We start from the raw sequence: 26,453 nt of genomic DNA, 5'->3' as shown, positions 1-26,453 counted from the left end.
AGGCAGAGGGGGGTCCGTGGGGGCCTGGGGGCCCAGGTACTGCCCAGGGCCCAGAGGTCAGCTGGGACCTGCCCTTCCACTCCAGACGTTCGTGCTTCGCTCTCCAGCCAGGCCTAGGGACCACACCTGTGCATGAATTTCGTGCACTGGGCCTCTAGTAAAGACATAAAGTAGAATAGAAGTTACCAGAGGGTGCAGGGAAGGGGAAGGGGGAGTTATTGTTTAATGGGTACTGTTTCTGTTAGGGATGATTAAAAAGTTCTATAAATAATGTCAACTATAATTAAAACCACTTTTTCTTTAAGGTCTGGAAATAGTGGTGATGGTTGCATGACATTGTGAATGTACTGAATTGTACACTTAAAATTATTAAAATGGTAAGTTATATGTTATATCTATTTTAGCGCACACACACAAAGGACCATAGACCTAGATGTAAAAAGCAAAACTCTAAAGCTTCCAGAAGGAAACACAGGAGAAAACATAGGATGGCCGTGGGTTTGGTTATGGGTTTTTAAATACATGATCCATGAGCCCTGGCTGGGTAGCTCAGTTGATTAGAGTGTTGTTCTGATACACCACGGTTGTGGGTTCGATCCCTGGTCAGAGCACATACAAGAATCAACCAATGAATATATAAATAAACGAACTGACAAATCAATGTTTCTCTCTCTCAAATCAATATTTTAAAAAGCATAATCCATGAAATAAAAAATTGAACTTTAGTAAAATTAAACACTTCTCCTCTGAAAAAGATGCTGTTGAGAGAATGTAAAGTCAAGTCACAGACAACATACTGAAAGAAAATATTTACAAACACATATCTGAGAAAGGATTTATATCCAAAATAGATGTTGCCAGGATGAAGTGCTCAAACCCTTTTGGAGAGCACATTCTCACCAGCGATGCACAAGTATCCTTTTCCTCACAGCCTCACAAGCATTGAGTGTTATCACTTTTTAAATATTTTGCCAGGTTGTCCCTAGCTGGTTTTGCTCAGTGGATAGAGCATCGGCCTGCAGACTTAAGGGCCCCGGGCTCGTGCAGGAGGCAACCAATTGATGTGCTTCTCTCTGTCTTTCCCTCTCTCTTCCATGCTCCCTAAAAATCAATGGAAAAATATCCTCGGGAGAGGATTGAAAAAATAAAATAAAATGAATATTTTGCCTGTTTGAGAAAAGTGGTATCTCATAGTTACCTCATTTCCTGGCCCCCAGCCCTCTTGAGCACCTTTTCATATGGTTTTGGTGACTTGGATTTACTTTTCTATGTACTGCTCATTCACATTCTTTGTCCCTTTTTACCTTTTGGATTCTCATTTTCTTAATTTGTACATGCTCTGCGCCATCCGAATTATTGACTTCAAAATTTTGTGGTATCTTTTGTCATCCAGAGTTTCCAGTTTTGCTTAGTAAAGTCTCTTTTGGCCCTGGCTGGGTGGCTCAGTTGGTTAGAGCAGTGTCCCGATACACCAAGGTTTCAGATTTGATCCCTGGTCAGGGCACATACAAGAATCAACCAATGAATGCATAAATGAGTGGAACAATAAACCAACATCTCTCTCTCTCTCTCTCTCTCTCTCTCTCTCTCTCTCTGCCCCCTCTCTCTCCCATCAATAAAAAAAGAAAAGTCTCTTTTGTCCTCAGATTGTATATGTAGTCACTTAGATTTCCCCTTCCCCTTTTCCGCACATTCCTTCACCCCCTTGTCTCCTCTGGCAACCATCAGTTTGTTTTCTGTATCTATGAATTTGTTTCTGTTTTGTTTTGCTTGTTCATTTGTTCTGTTTTTTAGATTGCACATATAAGTGAAATCATACAGTATTTGTCTTTCTCTGTCTGACTTGTTTCATTTAACATAATAGGTCCATCCATGTTGTCACAAATGGCAAGATTTAAATATTCCATTGTATATATTTATCTCTTTTTTATTTCAAAAACAGCATTCTGTTCTTCTCTGATTGATCTAATCAATATGCTGTATCTTCTGCTATTTCTCTGAAGATAATTGTGGAGTTACCTTGCTTCCCCTCCTGCATTATTTTGTTTTCTTGAATTAGTCGGGGGTTCCCCCCTATGTTTATTCTAATCATTGCCTTTCATTTTGGAGGTTTTCTTAAATCTTATATTTGAACTAGAGGTCCAGTGCATGAATTTATGCATGAGGAGGGTCCTGCCAGCCAGCACCGATCAGGGCCGATCAGAGCTGGCTGGCTGGGGGGAGGGGACGTGGGAGGTTGGCTGGCCGGCCCCGCCCCATCGGGCTGGTTGGCTGGCGCAGTGTTCATCATAGCAACTGGTCATTCTGGTCATTCCAGTCGTTGGCCATTCTGGTTGCTTGGCTCTTATATATACACTGAGTGGCCAGATTACTATGATCTCTGAATGCATAATAATCTGGCCACTCAGTGTGTGTGTGTGTGTGTGTGTGTGTGTGTGTGTGTGTGTGTGTGTATTAGAAGCCTGGTGCATGAATTCGTGCATGGGTGGGGTCCGGCCAGCCTGGCCAGGGGGTGGGGACATGGGAGGTTGGCTAGCCTGCCTGCTGGTCGAACTCCTGGTCGAGGGGACAATTTGCATATTAGCCTTTTATTATATAGGGTATGCACTGAGTGGCCAGAGTATTATGCGTTTAGAGATCATAATAATCTGGCCACTCAGTGTATAGATGTGTGGTATGAAGGCTAAAATGATTGGGGCAGGGGGTGGTCATGTCAGTGGGCAGTTTCATTGAAGGTGAAGAGGTCTCCTGGGAAAGTAAGGTGTTTTCTCTGGAATATTTGGTTTCTCTAGAGAAGACATCTAGTCCCCTGTGGAGGAGGGGTGGATGGGAGGGGCTGGCAATCTCCCTCTCCAGTATAGAAGCTTCAGCCCATCCCTTTTTTAAACATGATGCTTCTTCCTCCCTCCTCATGCCTGGTACCTTCTAGGTGGGAGCTAATTTGAACAGATAATCAACTTCCTACCCATTAGGAAATTCCTACTCATTATTTATTTAAATACTGCTTCTTTTCCTCAGTAGTCTTTATTGATAACAGCTATTCATTGAGCACCTACTAAGTAACAAGCCCCATTCTAGATACTAGCAATATAGGACTGAGCAAAAGAGACCATTCGTGCCACTTAGAGCTTGCCCATTCCAGTTACTTTTGGAACACTCTCTATTGACAGCCTAGGTTCTTCCAGAATGTTCTCTATGGAGCATTCTAGTTCCTTCTGGAAACTTCCCTAGTAGAATACCTAAATTGATCCTTCATGTCCCTTACATTTTTTTCTCCCATAGTTCCCGTCTCTCATTAACTAGCTTTACCTATAATTGGTTCTTTTTCTAACCAGCTGTTTTTGTGCCATGATAGTAGACATTTTTCCGTGTCAATAAATGCAAAACTATCTCATCCTTTTATTACAATGACCATATGGTATTCAGTTACATGACCACAGAATTATATACTTAAGCAATATTCTATTATTGCACATTTAGGTTGCTTCTTATTTCTTCTTATTGTTATAATACATATAACTACATTATATATAACTATAATATATAACTATATTGCACACATATATAATATGTAACTCTATATAATATATAACTATCTATAATAATAAAAGCATAATATGCTAATTAGACCGGACATCTTTCTGGACGTCTTTCCAGACGACCTTCCGGACGAAGCTGGGCTGTAGCTGTGGTGTCAAAGCAGCCGCACAGCTGTGAGGGAAGGATCCAGGCAGCTGCTGTGACTGCGAAGGCCTACTTTTCACGAATTTCATGCATCGGGCCTCTAGTATTCATATAATATAATATATATTATTACATGTTCTATATACAATATTATATATGTATATATGTGTTTATAAATAAAATTGTTGTTAGAACTTTGATTAACTCTTTATTTTCTTAGGATTGAGTCTTAAAAGTAGAATTTCAGGGTCAAAGGCCATTTATTAAACTTTTGGATACCATTTGTCAATTGTCTCCCAGAAACATACATCCCCAAATGGACAAAGTAGGGCTCCAGCAATAAAATCAATTTAAAATAAGAAAAATCTCTTTTGTCCTCAGTTTGTATATGTAGTCACTTAGATTTCCCCTTCCCTTTTTCCACCCATTTCTTCACCCCCCTGTGACGCCCATGCCCCTCAAAGTCAAACACCATCGTGAGATAAATGAATGAAAAATCACATGCAGCAGCCAAACTGGCCATGAGAACAGCCCAAGAGCTGGAGAGTCTGCAGCCCAGGATAGGAAGGAAGAGGCCTGGTCACCTACTGGGGTCATTGACATGCCAGGTGCAGGGACACAAGGAACCGTCGTCCTGGAACCCAGAAAAAGAGCAAAGAACATTGGCTGTAATAGGGGCCCAGCCGTGGAATCTGCCCCCTCTTGCACCATTCATAGACCAGATGCCTGGTTTCCCTTCATGGCTGGGGCTTTGGTCAGGGTGCAGGAGCAGGCCACGGAGTCTGGGGCGGTAGGCAGGCTGGATGAAATGCCCACCCCATTGCTCTATAGCTCTAGGCTCTCAGGTTCAGTCTCTCTGAGTCTTGATCTCCCATCTGAAAAATAGAAATAATAGTAAGTCCTGCCTTCTAGGTTTCCCAGAGGGATTCAAGTTCCTACTGAAGTGTGGGACCTCATAGAATAACAATAACAATTACGAACTAACTAGAGGCCCGATGCAAGAAGATTCATGCAAGAATGGGCCTTCCTTCCCTGCCTTAGCTTTGGACGGAGCCACCTTTCTGCTCTGGCCCGGAGCCACCTTTCTGCTCCGGCCTGGAGCTGCCTTTCTGCCTTCCCATGCTGCCCAGAGGGCCGGAGAGGCTGGGGTGGTGTGGAATGCCTTGCCCCTGGCAGCTCGGTGCCTGTGTATGCAAATTAACCTGCGGTCTTTGTCAGGTTAATTTGCATACTCACTTCTGATTGGTTGATGGGCATCGCAAAGGTACGGTCAATTAGCATGTTACTCTTTTATTAGGTAGATACTTAAGAGTCGGAAGTGCTTCTCCTGTCCAGGCACTGTCTTTCTCCTTCACACACATCTCCAGTTCCCACCACAGTCCCACACAACCTGCCACTACTGTTGTCATTCCATTTTTTATAGGAGCAAACTTTGAGGTTCAGAGAGATTGAATAACACACCCAAGGCTGCCCACCTGGCAGAGCTGGGATTTGAACCCTGACCTGTGACATAGCCCATGCCTGTAAGTGCTGTGTGCTCCTGCCTCTTGATGGGGCCCACAGATTTTCGTAGTTTACACAAAGGTACCCTACATCTTAGCAGAGGGCTTCCTACCTCTTTGGAGGAGCTTAAATACAATGTAACTACAGTTGACCCTTGAACAACACAGAGGTTAGGGGCACCAACCCCCCTCCACAGTTAAAAATCTGCATATAGCCCTGGCCAGTGTGCTCAGCAGTTAGAGCATCAGCCTGCACACCAAAGGGTTACAGGTTCAATTCTGGTCAAGGGCACATACCTGGGTGTGGGTTCACTCACCAACCCTGCTTGGGGTGCATGCAGGAGGCAGTTGGTTGATGTGTCTCTCTCACATGGATGTTTCTCTCTCTCCTCCCTCTTCCACTCTCTCTAAAAATCAATGGAAAAAAATATCCTGGGGTGAGGATTAACAACAACAACAACAAAAAATTTGCGTGTAACTTTTGACTCCCCCAAAACTTAACTACTAATAGTGAACTGTGGACCAGAAGCCTTACCAAAAACATAAACAGTCCATGAACACATATTTCATATATCCTATGTATTATATATATATATACTAGAGGCCCAGTGCACAAAATTCATGCACTGGGGGGTGGAGGCCCCTCAGCCCGGCCTATGCCCTCTCGCAGTCCGAGACCCCTCAGAGAATGTAGCAGTGTGCCAAGCAGCAGACAGCCAGGGAGGAGCCCGAATTGGGGCCGGGCACCACTTGTGCTCATCCTGGCCCGCTGTGCCTGCTGCCGTGGAGTCTGGAGAGGCTTCTGCTGTGGCAGCTGCACTTGCCAGCCATGAGCCCAGTTTCTGGCTGAGTGGCACTCCCTCTGTGGGAGTGCACTGACCACCAGGGCGTAGCTCCTGTATTGAGAGTCTGCCCCTGGTGGTAAGTGTGCATCATAGCAACTGGTCGCTTCAGTCGTTCCGCCATAACTGTCGCTTAGGCTTTTACTATATAGGCTAGAGGCCTGGTGCACAAATTTGTGCACTAATGGGATCCCTTGGCCTGGCCTGTAGGATCGGGCCGAAACCAGCTCTCTGACATCTCCTGAAGGGTCCCGGATTGTGAGAAGCTGCAGGCCAGGCTGAGGACCCCACCAGTGCATGATCGAGGCTGGGGAGGGACACGGGAGGTTGGCCAGCCGGGAGGGACCTCTGGAGGGCTCCAGGGCATGTCCGGCCCTTCTTGCTCAGTCCCAATCAGCTGGATCCCAGCAGCAAGCTAGCCTACCGGTCAGAGCATATGCCCCCTGGTGGTCAGTGCAAATCATAGCGACTGGTCGACCAGTCGACTGTCTGCCCCCAGGTGGTCAGTGCACGTCATAGCGAGTGGTTGAGCAATCTTAGCATATCATTAGCATATTACGCTTTGATTGGTTGAATAGCCAACCAGTCGACCAGACACTTAGCATATTAGGATTTTATTATATAGGATATATATACTAGAGAAAATAAAATGTTATTGAAAAAAATCATACTGATCATCTGCAAGTTTTTTCAAATTGTCGAAAATCTCCAAAAATTTTTTTTCAATATATTTATCGGGGAAAAAAACCACATGTAAGTGGACATGCACAGTTCAGACCATGTTGATTGAGGGTCAGGTGTACTTAATAATCATGACTGTGAGTATGAGAGCAAGAAAAAAAAAAAAAGCCTTTCTTTTTCTTTGCTGTGGCCTTCTACAATTTATAAGAAGCACCTAGTAATTAAATTCCAAGATTGTAAGCTCCTCTGGTTCAAACAGCCCGTCTGTTCAAACTGCAAGACAAGTTACTCTTTTTTATTTATTTATTTATTTATTTATTTACTTACTTACTTACTTACTTATTTATTTTTAAAATTAATCTTTATTGTTCAGATTATTACAGATGTTCCCCTTTTTTCCCCCATAGCTCCCTTCCACCTGATTCCCCCCCCCTCATATCCTTTCCCCCCGCCACTGTCCTCATCCATAGGTGTAAGATTTTTGTCCAATCTCTTCCCACACCCCTCACACCCCCTCCTCCCCTAGAATTGTCAGTCCACTCCCTTTCTATGCTCCTGATTCTATTATATTCACCAGTTTATTTTGTTCATCATCTTTTTTATTCACTTGATTTTTAGATTCACTTGTTGATATGTATTTGTTGTCACTTGGTTGTTCATAATTTTTATCTTTACCTTTTTCTTCTTCTTCCTCTTCTTAAAGAATACCCTTCAGCATTTCATATAATACTGGTTTGGCGGTGATGAACTCCTTTAGCTTTTCCTTGTCTGTGAAACTCTTTATCTGACCTTCAGTTCTGAATGATAGCTTTGCTGGGTAGAGTAATCTTGGTTGTAGGTTCTTGCTGTTCATCACTTTGAATATTTCTTGCCACTCCCTCTGGCCTGCATAGTTTCTGTTGAGAAATCAGCTGACAATCAAATGGGTACTCCCTTGTAGGTAACTAAGTGTTTTTCTCTTGCTGCTTTCAAGATTCTCTCTTTGTCTTTTGCCATTGGCATTTTATTTATTTTCTTTCTTTTTTTATATATATATTTTATTGATATTTTTACAGAGAGGAAGGGAGAGGGATAGAAAGCTAGAAACATCGATGAGAGAGAAACATCGATCAGCTGCCTCCTGCACACCCCCCACTGGGGATGTGCCCGCAGCCAAGGTACATGCCCTTGACGGGAATCGAACCCGGGACCCTTCAGTCCGCAGGCCGACGCTCTATCCACTGAGCCAAACCGGTTTCGGCTCTTTCTTTTTAATTTAATAAATCTTTATTGTTCAGATGATTACAGTTGTTTCTCCTCCCCCCCCCCCATAGCTCCCCTCCACCTGGTTCCCACCTCACCCTCTGCCCTTACCTCCCCCCCCCCACCACTGTCCTCATCCATAGGTGTAATTCACTTGATTTTTAGGTTCACTTGTTGATAGATATGTATTTGTTGTTCATAATTTTTATCTTTACTTTTTTCTTCTTCCTCTTCTTAAAGAATAACTTTCAGCATTTCATATAATACTGAATTGGTGGTGATGAACTCCTTTAGCTTTTTCTTATTTGTGAAGCTCTTTATCTGACCTTCCATTCTGAATGATAACTTTGCTGGGTAGAGTAATCTTGGTTGTAGGTTCTTGCTGTTCATCACTTTGAATATTTCTTGCCACTCCCGTCTGGCCTGCATAGTTTCTGTTGAGAAATCAGCTGACAGTCGTATGGGTGCTCCCTTGTAGGTAATTAACTGGTTTTCTCTTGCTGCTTTTAATATTCTCTCTTTATCTTTTGCTCTTGGCATTTTAATTATGATGTGTCTTGGTGTGGTCCTCTTTGGATTCCTCTTGTTTGGGGTTCTCTGCGATTCCTGGACTTGTAAGTCTATTTCTTTCACCAGGTGGGGGAAGTTTTCTGTCATTATTTCTTCAAATAGGTTTTCAATATCTTGCTCTCTCTCTTCTTCTGGCACCCCATAATTCAGATGTTGGTACGCTTGAAGTTGTTCCAGGGGCTTCTTACACTATCTTCAACTTTTTGGATTCTTTTTTCTTTTTGCTTTCCGGTTGAGTGTTTTTTGCTTCTTTGTATTTCAAATCTTTGACTTGATTCTTGTGGTCCTCTAATCTGCTGTTAGGTCTCTGTATAATATTTTTTATTTCAGTCAGTGTATGTTTAATTTCTAGTTGGTCCTTTCATATCTTTGAGGGTCTCGCTAAATTTATCGGCCTTTTCTATGATATTCTTGAAAAGCTTTATAACCGTGGTTTTGAATTCTATATCCAGTTGTTGGTTTTCCTCCATTTCTTTCATTTGTGATCTGTTTCTTTGTCTCCGCATTTTCGTTGATTCCCTGAGTTGGTAGGGTAGCTTTGTGTGCTAGGTTTCCTATATGGCCCAGTGGGTCGGCCTCCCCAGTTAACCTGAGGTGGACACTCTTGGTGCACCCCTTTGTGGACTGTGTGTACAGCCTTGTTGTAGTTAAGTCTTGATTGTTGTTGGTATCACTGGGAGGAATTGACCTCCAGGCCAGTTGGCTGTGAAGATCAATTGTGTCTACGCTGGGAGAAGTTTGGTGCTGGAGACAGCCTTATAGGATCAGACTTGCAAAATTGCAAAAGCCTCTGTGCTCAGCTTGGATGGGGCGGAGTCTCAGGGCGGAGCAGACAGTCTTGGCTTCCTGTCAGCCCTGCCCTTGCACAGGCACCTCCAGACCTCTGCCTTCCACGGCTCCCCTGAGTTTCCGCCTGACAGTCCAGATTCCCCCCGTAAGAGCGTGGGTCCCCAGGGGCTCGCCCAGAACTGGGGTTCAGTACACTCGGAACTGGGGTTCAGTGCAGTCAGGAACTTCCGACTCCCTCCCGCTAGGGAAAGCCTGCGGCAACCTCCGCATTCAGTCTTCTCTGCAAGCACTCGCGTGCGCGCGCCTCCAGACCCCTGCCCGCCACGGCTCCCCCGAATCTCTGAGTCTCCGTGTGCCTTTCTCTCTACCTGTCAGTCCAGACTCCCCCTCTATGAGCCTGGGTCCACGGGGTTTCACCCGGAACTGGGGTTCAGTGCAGTCAGGGGCTTCCTTCCCCCTCCCGCCAGAGAAAGTCAGCCAGGCACTCAGTCGCCCTTCCTCTCTGCGCGCATCTCCATACCTCAGCCCTCCTTTGCTGCTTCTCTGATTCTCCGTGAGCTTTTCTCTTTCCTTCTAGTTGTAGAATTTCCACTCAGCCAGCTTTTCTGTGGTTCTGGTTGGTGTTCGTTCTGTCTTTTAGTTGTAGTTTTGAAATTGTTGCGCGAGGCAGCAGTTTAGGTGCTTACCTATGCCACCATCTTGGTTTCTCAATTTTTTTTCACTGTGCTCAAGCCGGGGCTCACCCATTCGTTGCCCCAGCCTGGACCCCGCGGAAGTAGAGCTTGGCATTTTAATTATGATGTGTCTTGGTGTGGTCCTCTTTGGATTCCTTTTGTTTGGGGTTCTCTGCCCTTCCTGGACTTGTAAGTCTATTTCTTTCACCAGGTGAGGGAGTTTTCTGTCACTATTTCTTCAAATAGGTTTTCAATATCTTGCTCTCTCTCTTCTTCTGGCACCCCATAATTCAGATGTTGGTATGCTTGAAGTTGTCCCAGAGGCTCCTTACACTATCTTCATTTTTTAAATTCTTTTTTCTTTTTGTTTTTCTGGTTGGGTGTTTTTTGCTTCCTCATATTTCAAATCTTTGGTTTGATTCTTGGGGTCCTCTAGTCTACTGTATATTATTCTTTATTTTAGACAGTGTATGCTTAATTTCTGACTGGTCCTTTTCCATTTTTTTGGCATTCTCATTAAGATTCTTGAAGGTCTCACTAAGTTCCATGGAGGTCTCACTGAGTTTCTTGGCAGTTTCTAGAAGATTCTTGAGTAACCTTATAACTGTGGTTTTGAACTCTATATCCAGTAGTTTGCTTTCCTCCATTTCTTTCATTCGTGACATGTTTCTTTGTCTTTGCATTTTGGCTGATTCCCTGTGTTGATGGAGTGGCTTTGTGTGGTAGGTGACCTATAGGGCCCAGTGGCTTAGCCTCCCCAATCACCTGAGGTAAACACTCTTGGTGCACCCCTTTGTGAGCTGGGTGCACAGTCTTGTTGTAGTTAAGCCTTGATTGCCATTGGTACACTGGGAGAAATTGACCTCCAGGCCAATTGGCTGTGAGGATCAGCTGTGTCTATAATGGAAGAACTGCTGTGCTGGAGACACCCTTATTGTGCAGGACTTGATTCAGTGGAGCTTTGGTGCTCACTGAGTCTGCCTCTTGAGGGTGTCACTTATGGATGTGAAGAGTTGAAATCTGGTATAGTCTCACACTGACCACTAGGTACACTGGCTCCTGGATCTTCAAAGAGGTGCAAGTCAGCTACTGTGTGAGGCCACCCAGCAGGAACTACAGCGAGATCTGCAGATTTCTCCTCTTTGTTTGGGGTTTGGGAGTTTTGGATCTGTCTGACCCAGCTGCAAATTTGTTATGTTAAGCTGCGAAAGGGCAGGTCATTCATATGCAAAAGCTGCTGTGCACAGTTTGGGTGGGTTTGTAAATTGGGTGGTGTGGGGTCTCAGGGAATCACCAGGATGCAGTAAACAGCAATGGCTGCCAGTCAGCCATTTCCATGTCCCCGTGTCCTGCGCCCCGTACCCCAGTGCAGTAAACAATGATTCCTGCGTGCACCTCTGTGAGAAAGCCACCCTCACTTTCCAACCTGATGCCAGACAGTCCAGTTTCTCCCCGTAGGAGTCTGGGTCCCCAGAGTCTTGCTGGAAACTGGAGTTGAGAGCAGTCAGGAGCTTGTGTTTCCCTCCCGCTTGAAAAAGACAGCCACGTCCTCAGTTGTCAGCCCTTTCCACACATGCCTCCATACCTCTGCTTTTCGGTGGCTCTGCAGGTCCTACACAGTCTCAATGCACTTTTTTCTTACCTTCTAGTTGTAGAACTTCCACTCAGCCAGTTTTCCTGTGGTTCTGGGTGATAGTCATTTTGTCTTTTAGTTGTAGTTTTGGTGTGGTTGTGAGAGGCAGCATGTACAGATGTATACCTTATGCCACCATATTGGTTTCTCCCAAGATAAGTTACTCTTAAGGCTACATTCTTGCATACATATCCCTCCTTCTTGCTGTGTTTTTTTTCCTTTCTTTCTTTTTTTTTTTTTTTTACAATTCAGGGATAATTAATAGAAAGTTCCCTTCCTCCCTTCCCCTTCAAACAAGCCTCTACTGAACTCTTCATGACTTTTGCTTCTAAGAATGTTTTACAGGCTTTAGGAAAATACTGATAAGACACCTCCCTAGGACATCGCCCGGATTGTTTCCTGAAGAATTAACAAACTACAGTCCAGCTCATGTCTGCTCAAGTTCAGTCCCCAAATCCCCCTCCCTTCCTTGTTACCTAGCCATTACCCTTTAAAAGAGCAGGTTGCTGTTTTATTTCTTGCCTTTGTACTGATTAGCAATGCACCGGCCCTTTGCCTTCGGGGAAAGTAAAAATAAACTTTCTCTTCTCTCAGTTGTGAATTCTTTCACAGCCTGAGTCACCAGCCAAAAACCTTAACAATGACAATCAACCACTGCTAAGTCTAAACTTTCACAGGCCCAGCTGTGGGCCTGCAAAGCCCTTACCTGTCTTGGTCTGGGGGACCTTTCTCTGCTCCCAGAGGTTGGTCTTTCCATACCCCAGTCCCTGCCATGCCCACCTGCTCACCTGTGCCTGTGTTTTGTAGTTCAGGGGTTATTTCCTGGTGAAACGCTCTTTAACGTGCCCTAGAAGAGAGGAGGGGAAGGCAAAATGGGAGAGGGGCCCTCACAAGATAAACTTCTCTCTTCCCAGCCAGAATCCTTGCCTGACTCTACCATCTTACACCCGCTTTTGGAAAAGGCAACCTGCTTTCTTCATTCTTTTACTCTGTTCACAGAGATACTGATGTTTCTCTGTTATGAAGAATCTGCTCCCTGAGATAAGGACCGCTGATCCAGGCACCAGCTAAGGGACATGAACCCAGGCACCTTGGTAAGAAAAAAAGTGCATTGAGACTGTGTAGGACCTGCAGAGCCACCGAAAAGCAGAGGTATGGAGGCATGTGTGGAAAGGGCTGACAACTGAGGACGTGGCTGTCTTTTTCAAGCGGGAGGGAAACACAAGCTAAGGCCAACAACACTGATGGGAGATAATGTCATTAGCAAATATTGACTGATGCTTCCACAGACGGAACTGGCACTAGGGCATGAAGAATATGCAATTTTTAAGTGTCCAGTTCAGTGGCATTAAGTATATTCACATGGTTATGCAACAATCCCCGCCATCCATCTCCAGAACTTCCTCATCTTCTTAAACTGGGACTCTGTCCTCATTAAACACTAACTCTCTCTCTTCCCCTCCCCCAGGCCCTGGCACCTTTCACAACTAGACACTGTTCTGTCGTGAATCTGACTCCTCTGGTGACCTCATGTAAGTCCAATCATACAGTATCTCTCTCTTAGTGTCTGGTTTATTTGTCCCCAGCATTCAACCATATTGTAGCCTGTGTCAGAATTTTCTTCCTTTTGAAGGCTGAATAATATTCCATCAGATGGACGGACCCCATTGTGTTTACCCATTCAGTCATCAATGGACGCTCGGGATGCTTCCATCTTGTGGCTATTGTGGATATGCTGCAGTGAACATGGGTGTGCAAACATCTCTTGAAGGCCTTTTTTAAAATTGAATTTATTGGGGTGACATTGGTTAATAAAATTATATAGGTTTCAGGTGTACAATTCTATAATGCATCATCTGTATGTCGTATTGTGTGTTCACCACCCCAAGTCAAGTTTCCTTCAATCACCATTTATCCCCCCTTTATCTCTTGCACCTCCACTCTACCCTCCTTTCCCTCTGTTAAGCTCATACTCATGAGCTTTTTTTTTCTTTCTTAATCCCTTTACCTTCCCCCCACCCTTGACAGCTGTCAGTCTGTTCTCTGTATCTATGAGTCTGTTTCTATTTTGCTTGTTAGTTTATTTTGTTCATTAGGTTCCACATATAAGCGAAATCATATGGTGCTTGTCTTTCTCTAACTGGATTATTTCAATTAACATAAACCTTTTTCTTTTAAGTAAATTTTTTATTTTGGAATGAAGGCCTAGCAGCCACCTGGGCCCCAGCAGCCACACGAGCTGCAAGCACAGACTATAAGTGCAGGCTCCAAATGCAAGCCCAGGTAGGTCAGTGTAGTGCCAGCCGGAGCAGCAGCAGCAACAGACACTATGCTAGCCAGGCAGGAACAAAGGCTGAACTGGACTAAGCTTTGGCATAGGCTGAACCAATGGCACAGATTTTGTGCACCCTGACCTTTCTTCCGGGCTTCATGAAGACAAGGCTGGACTTTTTCCACAGTGGGATGGACAGAGATGAGACTCGGGAACCTGGGGGCAGGCTTCATTTCTATTCCAATAAACCTTACCTCTACATCTCATCCTCAGAAATGCTTTTCTTGTGACTCCATGAAAGAGAGGTAGGCAGTTAGATAGATATGACTACAGCAGGGACAATGGGTCAGTTATAGAAGGTCACCAGGGCAGAACATCCTGGACACCTAGCAATGGAAAAAACTGGTAGAGCAAGTCCTGGAGATAAGTATTGTTAATCAGGACCTGCCTCCAGCCCTGCAGGTCATATTCTCCTGACCTTTTCTCCCTGGCACGTGGTGAAGCCATGTAATAGACCGCCACCCTAAGAGGAACACAAGGGGGCTGGAGGAAGCCCCATCTAATTTCCATACAAGGACAGAAGACGACTGGATGGGCCCCCGATACGATATATCAGTTTGAAGAAGAAAGCAATTGATTCCCCCTCTGAGGTGTTAAAAGGAGCCCTAGCCCACACCTCAAAGAGCTGCCTGCTCAATACTTCTCTTCGAGTGTACTTCCTCTTTGCTTGCCCAATAAATGTTCTCTAATGAGTTTGAGTCGCCGCTCTGAATTATTTCTTAGCAGAACTCAAATATGAGTGTTGCTGAATCCAGGCCTGGTCTGACCTCACTGGTCCAGACACCTGGTGCCTTTCCCCCCTCTCCCCCCTGTTCCCCTTAGACCCCCTCCGCCTAAAACAAAAGGATCCTATTTCCCTCTGCAACAACTCCAGGCAGGCCAGCTAGGGAGGGACCGCAGGAGGGTTCCAGGGCATGTCCGGCCCTTCTCGCACAGTCCCGATTGGCTGAACCTCAGCAGCAAGCAAACCTACCAGTTGGAGCATCTGCCCCCTGGTGGTCAGTGCACATCATAGCAACTGGTTGACCAGTCGACTGTCTGTCCCCAGGTGGTCTGACCTCACTGGTCCAGACTCAGTTTCTTACTCATCCTAAAATGAGAATTACAGCACCAATTTCCTAGATCTAAACGTGATGAGCATTTTAATCCACATAAAGGAGAAAGCCTACCACAGTGTGGTGCTTTTATGAGAGCATCCTAACCTGCTTCCTTCCATTTGACAGCCATACATTTTGTGAAAGGGCCACTGTTTTTATTTATTTTTTTTAAATATATTTTATTGATTTTTTTTTGATTTTTTTTTTACAGGGAGGAAGGGAGAGGGATAGAGAGTTAGAAACATCGATGAGAGAGAAACATCGATCAGCTGCCTCCTGCACACCCCCTACTGGGGATGTGCCTGCAACCAAGGTACATGCCCCTGACCGGAACCACACCTGGGGCCCTTCAGTCCACAGATCAACACTCTATCCACTGAGCCAAACCGGTTAGGGCAGAGCGACTGTTTTTATTTAACTGGCTCACAATGGACATACATTTAGGTTTTGCCACAACAAACGATGCAGCCCAGAATCAACTCACATGAATTTATTTGCATGTGCAAGTTTATCTGCAGAATACATCTCCCCAAATGGGATGGCCAAGCCAAAGGACATGCGCATTTCACAACTAGACACTGTTGGCCTCCTGCGAGGTTGTTTCCAGGCTGGGATACATCTGCAATGACTGTGTGTCTCTCAAACTTTGATCTTTGCCCATCTAATACCAGAAAGACAAAGAGGGGACATGAACTTGAGGTACACAGAGGCAGAGGCACCAGCCTGGGGACAGGTGAGGGTCAGCGGGCTGGGGAAGCAGGAGGCCTACATGCGTGGTACTTGGTGCTTAAGACCACCATCGTCATCATTAAGCAACCCATAGGCCAGGGAGCCTAGCTCACAAAGGGCTTTGTGTCTCCAGCCAAGATGTGTGAACTCTCTTAAGGGGAACAGGGAAGACCCAGGATTCTTTTTCTTAAAAATGTTCTTTTTTTTTCCCTATTGATTTCAGAAAGGAAGGGGGAGGGAGAGGGAGAGATACAGAAACATGAATGATGAGAATCATTGATCTGCTGCCTGCTGCACGCCCCCTACAGGGGATCAAGCCCAAACCCCAGGCATGTGCCCTGACCAGGAATTGAACCATGACCTCCTGGTTTATAGGTCAATGCTCAACCACTGAACCATGCCAGCCAAGCAGGGAAGCCTCAGGATTCTGAGCAAGGATATGCAATGCCATCCTGTCTGTTTCAGAACCATTTATCTGGCTGCTGGTGGCAGATGGGAATGGAGGTAGGCTGAACCAGGAGGCCCAGGTAAGGAACTGATTAAAAACTAGAAACAGATGTCGAGTGTCTGGATCCCAGGGACTGTGAACTCTGAGATAGGGACTGTGTATGTTCTGGCCACTGCATTGGCCCCAGGAACATGACCTAAGGCCTGGTGAACGGAGGGACTGATAATCATTTGTTGATGGAATGAAGGCATGCAACAGTAGGGGTGGCCCAAAGAGGGGGCTTTTGAGAAATGCTAAGGAGATAACACCATCAGAGCTGGATAGTCAACCTGTGACTGGGTTCCATGGTTGGGTCCTGTGGCTGGGTTCTATGGCTGAGTCCTGTGGCTGGGTCCTGTGGCTGGGTTCCATGGCTGGGTTCCATGCTGGGTCCTGTGGCTGTGTTCCATGGTTGGGTCCTGTGGCTGGGTTCCATGGCTGGGTCCTGTGGCTGAGTTTCATGCTGGGTCCTGTGGCTGTGTTCCATGGCTGGGTTCCATGCTGGGTCCTGTGGCTGTGTTCCATGGTTGGGTCCTGTGGCTGAGTTTCATGCTGGGTCCTGTGGCTGGGTCCTGTGGCTGTATTCCATGGCTGGGTCCTGTGGCTGAGTTTCATGGTTAGGTGCTGTGGTTGGATTTTATATTGGGTTCTGTGGCTGAGTTTTATGACTAGTTTCTGTGGCTGTGTTCATGGTTGGGTTTGTGCCTGGATTCCACAGCTGGATTCTGTGGCTGAGTTTTGTGTTGGGTTCCATGGTTAGGTTTCATGGCTATGTTCCGTGACTGATTTAGATCTTCAATAACCTCTACACATCCTGCTGTCTTGGTTAGGGAAGTTTCTAGTTCAGGTGAAAAGACACTGCAAAGATATTTTACCATAGTTTGAAGCAATAAATTAATGAAAATACCCACATGCTGCATCTGATTTGATATGGGTTAAAAATGACCTCTCTTAGAGTGAATGCCTTCACCTCAAAGAAGGAGGTAGGTACTTCAAGTTTGAGCCTGGAGAAGAGGGAATGGCACAGATACCAGAAGTTACCTGGGGTAGGGGTTTTACCAGGATGCCAACAAGTTTTGTTAGTGCTTTGGGTAAAAAATGCAGTATGTTTTGTTGTTCTGCCCTCAACCCTGTTTTCCCCCAATTATATTTGTTACTAGAGACCCAGTGCATGAAATTTGTGCATGGGTGGGGTCCCTAGTGGCTGCTGGCTGCCAGCTGGGGCCTTCCTTCATTCCACACTGCCCCCTGGTGGTCAGTGCACGTCATAGCAAGTGATCGAACTCCAGGTCGGTCAAACTCCCAAGGGGACACTTTGCATATTAGGCATATATATATATATATATATATATATATATATATAATTAATATCTTGCTATAATTTAAATTTTGTTTATATTATAATGTATATCAGTATATGAATAATATCCTGTTATTGTTAGAGTGTGAGTTTTCAGAACATAGGATTTTTCAGGAAAACACTGGAATGCTTCTATAGAAGCACCTGGTATGCTGGTTACCTACTGTGTGCCAGGCACTGTTGGGGACACAGCAGTGGAGCAACCTGAATGAGAACCCTGCAGTGGGGATGGATAGATTGAATTCTGAAAAAACAGCTGAAATACTATCCCTTGTCCCCACTGTCTCTTCTTCAGTGTGAACTTGACACCCCTGCACGAGAGCTGAGGTTGTTGTGGAGCGAATGCGAATGAACGACCACTGGAGTCCAGAGCAAATTAAAATTTAGGGAGCCTTTACTAGCCGGCCAGCCAGCCAGCCAGCCGGCGACTGCTCTGCCTTTTTCCACGCAGGGAGTCCAGAGAGCAGCCCCGACCCTTTGTGCAGGACCACTTTTAAGCACATTAACCACATCCTGTTTTTGCAGAGCAGGCAATTTAAGACAAAACAGTTTTTCCCAAGCAACATCAGAGTCATGCCATTGACGACCATGTTATTCACAGGGTCATCCTGTTCTTCAGAAAGCTGACAGTGTTCTATGAAAGAAGGCCTACGTGCTGGGAAGGGGCCATGCGACCATATCTCAAGGCCTGGCCTGGTGTCAGCACTGACAACTCTATCTGGGTTATAGTCCACGGCCTCTCTGGAATGGTAGTAGTAAGCATGCTCAAAAATTCCCACTCTCTAACAAGGTCTAGACCCAGGCAGACCTTTCTGTCCACCTCCTTAACCAATATGGTGTGGTGGAAGTGACATAATGTTATAGGCTAGGTCATAAATGGTGTGAGGCTCCTTCCTGGCTCCCTCGGATCCCTCCCCCTTGGAACCAGCTGCCATGATGGGAGGAAGCCCAAACCACATGGATGTGGCCACACATAGGTGTTGCAGTTGACAGCCCAGCTGAGCTCCTAGAGGGCAGCCAGCATCAGCCACTAGACAGGGGAGCTGTGAAGCCTGGAATGGCTCCCATCCCAGCTTGACTGCAACCACATGAAAAACCATGAGCAAGGGTCCATTCAGCCGAGTCCAGTAACACGCAAAACTGTGAAAGATAAGTTTTTGGGGGTGACATTACACAGCAATAGATAACCAGAATCAGGTAAACAAACAAAAGAATTTCAATCAGTGGTATGAAACACAAAAGTGGAGTGATGTGTCTAAAGGGGGTTGCTTTAGTTGGGGGCATCAAAGAGGTGTCTGGGAGATGATATTTGAACTGAGACCTGAAGGGCAAGAAGGAGTCAGCTATGATAAGAACTAGGAAACAGTGTTCCAGGCAGCAGAAACTGCAAGTACAAAGGCCCTGAGGTAGGAATGAATAGCAGAAGGCCAGTGAGGTTGGAGGAGAGAGGGGCAAAGGGGCGAGTAGCAGGAAGATGATGGGGCCTTGTTGGCTGTGGTAATGACTATTGCAGTTGTTTTTTATTATGCTGGGAGGCTGCGGGAGGTTTTTGAGCAGGGGAAGTATGAGACCCAATCTCTCTCACAGGGTGAGGGTGACAGGTGGGGCTGGGGTTTTTCTGGGAGAGCATCAGGACTGCTTTAGTGGACCCTCGGCACTGTGCTTTCATGAGCCCCCTCTTCCTTTTAAACAAAAGTAGTAATTCTATTCTGAATTGCATTGGTATAAAAATGAATATAATTCAGGCTGGATTCATGATTACATATTCATTCATTTTTATTCACTTTTTTCTTCTGACCTTAAGAGAAATTAAATTCACAACATATTTATGGGTCTTAAAAGTATCATGGGCCCTGGGCACAGTGCCTAAAGTATGGGTCACCTCTGCAGAGCCACTTGGGTGATTGAGAACTAGGTGATGTAACCACAGCAGGACATAGAACTGGACCTGGGGCAGTCAGCTGACAGATCAGCAACTGCAAATCTGCCAAGGGTCACGCTCTCAGGGGGTCCCCACTGATGGGTGGATAAATGAAATGATTTAGACTCAGCCAAACTGAGAGAGGATGGTGGTGGCAGACTGTTGGAAAAAGGTTCCAAGAAAATGGGGAGCCCTTTGACCTCCGTGATGCTCAGAGAGAGGAGACTGGTTGCTGCTATATGAACTGTCAATTCCAGAAAGGAGGGATTTTGTCAATACCATTCATTGCTGAATTCCCAGGGGGCCCCTTGCAAACAGTAGCTGCTCAATTACTATCTGTTGATGCACTAAATGAATGGACTTACTGTTTCCCTGTTCAGGGCCTTGGGCAAAGCTTATATGGGGATAAAAGGGACAGACAAGTGAGGGAACTATAGGCATGTTAGTGGTTATAGGTCACAGGAAGTGGGATTTTAGACTTGGGTGAAGCTTCTTCCACTGGGGTCTCTATAGAGGTGAAGCCCTGACAATGCACCCCCATTTAACAGGTGATTGCTTGGTGGGTCCTGACATTTTCCTCTGATCAGGAAAATTCTAAATTCCTTTCTGTGGTTGTTTGGGAGTGCTGGCCACTGCCTCATCTGCCTTAGTTTCCCTCTGGGAAGCCAGAGACACAAGGTGGGGGGAAGGCATAAAGCAGGGGTTTCATGGACACCTCCCTATGAGAGTTTAGCACTTTCAAGTAACTCACTGAGGCTGTTTGGCACCCCTTGCATTGACTCTAGGTAAGAAGAGTGACTTCCTGGTGTATTGACATGACAAAGAGGAGGTAGGATTATGTAGGAGTTAAAACAGTCCTTGCAATTGGGTGTTTAAGTTTGAATTACATCTCTAGTATTTTTCTTTCAGCTTCATGACACTGAACAATTTAGAGAGCCCTTTTTTAAAAAAAAATATTTTTATTGATTTTAGAGAGGAAGGGAGAGGAAGAGAGAGAGAGAAACATCAATGATCAGAGAGAATCATTGACTGGCTGCCCTCTGCACGCTCCTCCCCCCCCCGCCCCCCCCCCCCCCGCCCCAAACTGGGGATCGAGCCTGCAACACAGGCATGTGCCCTGACCAGGAATCGAACCATGACCTCCTGGTTTACAGGTCAATGATCAACCACTGAACCATGCTGGCCAGGCAAGAGCCCTTCTTACCTCATCTGTAAAATGGGGAACATCATAGTACCTACTTCCAGCGAGGACTGTGTAAATTAAATGAGACCCTTGGTTTGGGCCCTCACATGATCCAGGGTGGTCCCTGTAAATAGTCTAGAAAATAAAAGTAGGGGTAAAAAGCAACAGCTGACCTAAACCAAACAACATAAAAGTTGTCTTTAAATAGCAGACTCTGATTGAAGATACTGTGGGAGATAGGTGAGAGATTGACAAATCAACTTACAAGTTTACAGAGAAGAATAAAGAGGTGAAGATAATTGAGGTAAAATGAAGAGGATGAAGGAGGTCCTACTGGACATGAGAACACATCATGGAGTTAGAATAATTAAAACAACATTGCTCTAGCAATAAGATTTGATACAGAATTTGTAGGCCCAGAAGTCAAGTATATGCACGTGTGTGTGATTTTCACATATTGAAGGTGGATCAGCAAATGGTAATCAGACAATTAGTTAACTATTTGGGAGAAGAAAAAGATGCTTTCCTCACACTACATTAGAACATTTTGGGATTGAATTTGACTATTTACAAAAAAGTATTTAATAGTGACTGAATCAGGGAAGGAGAAGCTTTGCTATTGCTCATATAACATTATATCTATACTAGTAGCCCTGCACATGAATCCGTGCACAGTAGCTCTCTGCGGGGCCTGGCCACTCCACACCCGCTGCTCAGAGGCCCATCCGCAGCCAGGCACAGAACGCTTGCCAATTACTGGGGTGATGACGCAAGCGTTCCATGCCCCAGCCTGGCCAGAGGCCCATCCGCGGCTGGGCACAGAACTCTTGCCTTGTTGCCATGGCGACAAAGCAAGCATTCCACCAGGCTGCTCATGCTGCCCGCTCTCAGTGGCCGTCCCCCCCCCCCCCCCCGGGGACTGGGGGACTCTGGCAGGGCTGAGAGGACTGCGCACCGCCATCTTGTGGCTATGGGCACTGCCATCTTTGTGATAACGTCATGGTTAATTTGCATATTACCCTTTTGTTAGATAGGATATATAAAAGCCAAGTAACTAGAACGACCAGAACAACCGGAAAGACTGGAATGACTGGTCACTATGATGCACACTGCGGCCAGCCAACCTCCTGCGACACCTCCCCCACCCCACTGGCCCAGCCCTGATTGGGCCCCAATTGGGGGCAGAGCCAGCCGGCCAACCTCCTACATCCCCTTCCCCTGGCTAACTGGCCCCGATGGCCCTTATTGGGGCAGGCTGGTCCACCACCACCCATGCACGAATTCGTGCACTGGGCCTCTAGTCTAGAAATAAAGAGCCTGGTGCCAAGGCTATATGCTGTCTGCTAGGATCTAGGGTCATTCCAACTTTTCACATCACCATCCTTAGCCATGTGGCTTTTGTCCTCATGCAGTGCTTCCAGGCATCATAATCATGTTCCAGGCAGCAAGAAAGGGTAAGGATTGTGTTGTTTTTTTTTTAAAAAAAGGAGAGATTAAAAATGGCAGCGGAGTAAGTGGATGCTGCATGGACATGCTCCCAGGACCAAACTGGAATTACAACAAAAATATAGAAAAACTTCCTGAATAATCAACTGAAGACTTGCTGGAGAGAACCCTCAAAACTGAGGACAGAAAGTGGAGATTGCATAGAGATTGGTAGGAGGGGCAGAGCACAAAAGGGTTAGCCCGGCACCCACAGACAGCAGCTAATGTTTGAGAGAGATATCTCATCTGCAGGGGGGTTGCCACTGAGAACACTGGGTCTAATCCTGAAGCTGGGCCCCGCAGCAGAGAGCATCAGAACTGAGAAGGCTATTCACATAACATCTGACTATGAAAAGCAGCAAGGTTGCTATCTGCCAGGGAGAGACAGCTGGAAATGCAGGCACACTCTCTAAGGGCCAAAACACAAAATTCCCTGTGCAGACACTCACCTTGTGCTCCAGCAGAGGGACAGCAGAGTGGGCTGAAGCTGTGTGAGCAGAAGCCTGGGTTGGGGGCTTAGAGTTAGAGGTCAGAAGGCAGACACTCTGGTTTCCTGTGCTGAGTCATTCCCTCAGGCTGTGGAGGTCATCTTTCTCACACAGACAATTGCTATCTAGGTGGTTTTGCCTGGGGGGAAGACAGCTGACCCATCCTATTAGAAAATACCTTGACTAGGGTGTAGAGTTGCTGAGGCCCACCCATTAAGAGACTGGCCCCACCCTAATGGGAAAAACTCTCACCACACCTGTGGAGATTGCCTAAGGGCTATTCAAGAATAAATCCATACCCTAACCAGTTTGAATCAGTGGATAGAGGGCCAGCCTGTGTACTGAAGGGTCCCAGGGTTGATTCTGGTCAAGGGCATGTACCTTGGTTGCAGGCACATCCCAAGTAGGGAGTGTGCAGGAGGCAGCTGATTAAAGTTTCTCTCTTATCCATGTTTCTAACTCTCTATCCCTCTCCCTTCCTCTCTGTAAAAAAAAAAAAAATCAATGAAATATATTTTTAAAAAAGAATATATCCAATCAGTCTGCTAGCAGAGGTGGTCTCTGGAGGCTTTGAGTCTTTGCCTGGTCTAATTTGTCAGAAAGTGTTTGACACTGTCCTGCACTAGAGATTGAGAGGCATAGCAGATCTACCTAATACATAGAAACAAACCCAAACAGGCATCCAAAATGAATAGACAAAGAAACAACCCCCAAGTGAAAGAACAAGAGAATTCTCCAGAAGAAGAAATAAATGGAGATAAGAAATTTATCTAATACAGAGTTCAGAATAATGATGATAAAGATGCTCAACAGCAGGAGAGAAGATACATATAGTAGCTATGAAAAATAGCAGTCGGAAATTAAGAATGACACAGCACAAATAAAAAAACACATTGGAAGGAATACACAACAGATTAAGATAAGCTGAGGATCAAATCACTAAGTTAGAAGACAGGGTTGAAGAAAATCACTCAACCAGAGAACCATAAATAAAAAACAATTGAAAAACAGGAGGACAGTTTAAGGAAGCTGTGGGACAAATTAAAACAACAATATTCACATAGCAGGTATGCCAGAAGAGGCAGAAAGGGAGGAGGGGATAGAGAATGTTTTTGAAGAAATAATGGCAGAAAACTTCCCTAACCTAGTGAAGGAAAAAGTCACACAAGTTCAGGATGCAGAAAACCCAAAGACAGAAGAGCTCAAACGGGCCCACGCCCAGACACATCATAATTAAAATGCCAAAAATTAAAGACAAAGAGAATCTTAAAGGCAGCAAGAGAAAAGCAAATGGTTTACAAAGGAGCTCCCATAAGACTGACACTAGATTTCCCATCAAAAACTCTACAGGTCAGAAGGGAATGCCATGAAGTATTTAAGATGATGGAAAGCAAGGATCTGAGACCAAGATTACTATATCCAGCAAGGCTATCATTCCAAATAAACAGTGAAATAAAGATCTTCCCAGACAAAAAAAAAGGCTAAAGGAGTTTATCACAACCAAGCCAGCATTACAAGAAATGCTAAAGGTACTGCTGTAATGAGAAGAAAAAATAGAGAGGAAAATGTAGGCATACAGAATTAAAATGGCAATAAATAAGTACTTATCAATAATAACCTTTAGTGTAAATGGATTAAATGTTCCAATCAAAAGGCAAAGGGTAGCTGAATGGATACAAAAATATGACCCAACTATATGCTATCTACAAGAGACCCACCTCAAAACAAAAGACACACACAGGATGAGAGTAAAGGGATAGAAAAAAAATTTTCCATGCAAATGGAAAAGGAAAAAAAGCTGGAATAGCAATACTCATATCCAACAAAATAGACTTCAAAATGAAAGCCATGACAAGAGACAACAAAGGTCACTACATAATACTAAAGGGATCGATCCAACAAGTAAACTATCTGCTCGCAATATAGGATTACCTAAATATATATATTTTTAAATTTCTAGAGGACTTTAAGGGAGAGACAACCAAGTCATAGTAGGGGACTTTAACACCCGTTGACTTCACTGGATATATGTTCCAGACAAAAATTTAACAAGGAAATAGTGACTCTAAAGGACACACTGGATCAGATGGATTTAATTGACATTTATAGAATATTTCACCCCAAAGCTGCAGCATATGCATTCTTCTCAAGTGTACATGGATCATTCTCAAAAATAGACCACATGTTAGGACACAAAACAAGTCTCTACACATTCAAGAAGATTGAAATAATATCAAGCATCTTCTCAGATCACAGTGGAGTGAAATTAGAAATAAACTACAATAAAAATACCCAAAAACATTCAAACGCATGGAGGCTAAATAGCATGTTATTAAACAATGAATGGGTTACCAATGTGATCAAGAAAGAAACCAAAAACTTCCTGGAAGAACATGAAATTAAACACAAAAAGGCCTGACCAGTTTGGCTCAGTGGATAGAGAGTCGGCCTGCGGATTCAAGGGTCCCAGGTTCGATTCCGGTCAAGGGCATGTACCTTGGTTGCGGGCACATACCCAGTAGGGAGTGTGCAGGAGGCAGCTGATTGATGTTTCTCTCTCATCGATGTTTCTAACTCTCTATCCCTCTCCCTTCCTCTCTGTAAAAAATCAATAAAATATATTTAAAAAAAATAATAAACACAAAATAATACAAAATCTCTGGGACACAGCAAAAGCAGTCCTGAGAGGGAAGTTCACAGCACTACAGGCCAACCTCAAAAAACAAGAAAAATTAATAATAAACTATTTAACCCTACAATATAAAGAACTAGAAAGAGAACAACAAGAAAAGCACAGAGTAAGGAAATAATATTGATTAGAGCAGAAATAGATGATACAGAGACTAAAAAAAAAAAAAATCAATGAAACAAAGAGCTGTTTTCTTTTAAAGGATAAACAAGATTGATGAACCGTTAGCCAGACTCATCAAGAAACAAAGTGAGAGGACCCAAATAAATAAAATCAGAAATGAAAGTGGAGAAGTAACCACCAACACCACAGAAATACAAAGGATTGTAAGAAGATACTATGAAAACTATATGCCAACAAGCTGGACAGTGTGGATGAAATGGAAAAATTCCTAGAAAAATACAATCTCCCAAAATTGAATCAGGAAGAATCAGAAAACCTGAATAAGCCAGTAACAACCAGGGAAATGGAAGCAGTGATTTAAAAAAAGACAACAACAACAAAAAACTCCCAGCAAACAAAAGCTGGAGTCCAGATGGCTTCACAGGGGAGTTTTACCAAACATTCAAAGAACTAACACCTACACTCCTCAAACTATTACAAAAAAAATCCAAGAGGAAGGAATACTTCCAAGCTCTTTTTATGAGGCCAGCATTATCCTAATTCCTAAACCAGATAAAGACACTACAAAGAAAGATAATTACAAGTCAATATCCCCGATGAACATAGATGCTAATATCCTCAACAAAATATTAGCAAATCACATCCAGCAATATATTAAAAAGATCATTCACCATGTCCAAGTGGGATTTAATCCAGAAATGCAAGACTGGTACAATATTTGCAAATCAATAAATGTGATACATCACATAAACAAACTGAAAGACAAAATTCACATGATCATATCAATAGATGAAGAAAAAGCATTTGACAAAATCCAACACCCATTTTTGATAAAAACTCTCATCAAAGTGGGAATAGAAGGAGCATATCTCAAAATGATAAAGGCTATATATGAAAAACCTACAGCCAACATCATACTCAATGGGCAAAAACTAAAAAATT

Source organism: Plecotus auritus (assembly GCF_963455305.1).
Source record: "Plecotus auritus genome assembly, chromosome: 6".
NCBI lineage: Eukaryota > Metazoa > Chordata > Mammalia > Chiroptera > Vespertilionidae > Plecotus > Plecotus auritus.
Note: the sequence above shows the minus strand (reverse complement) of the source record.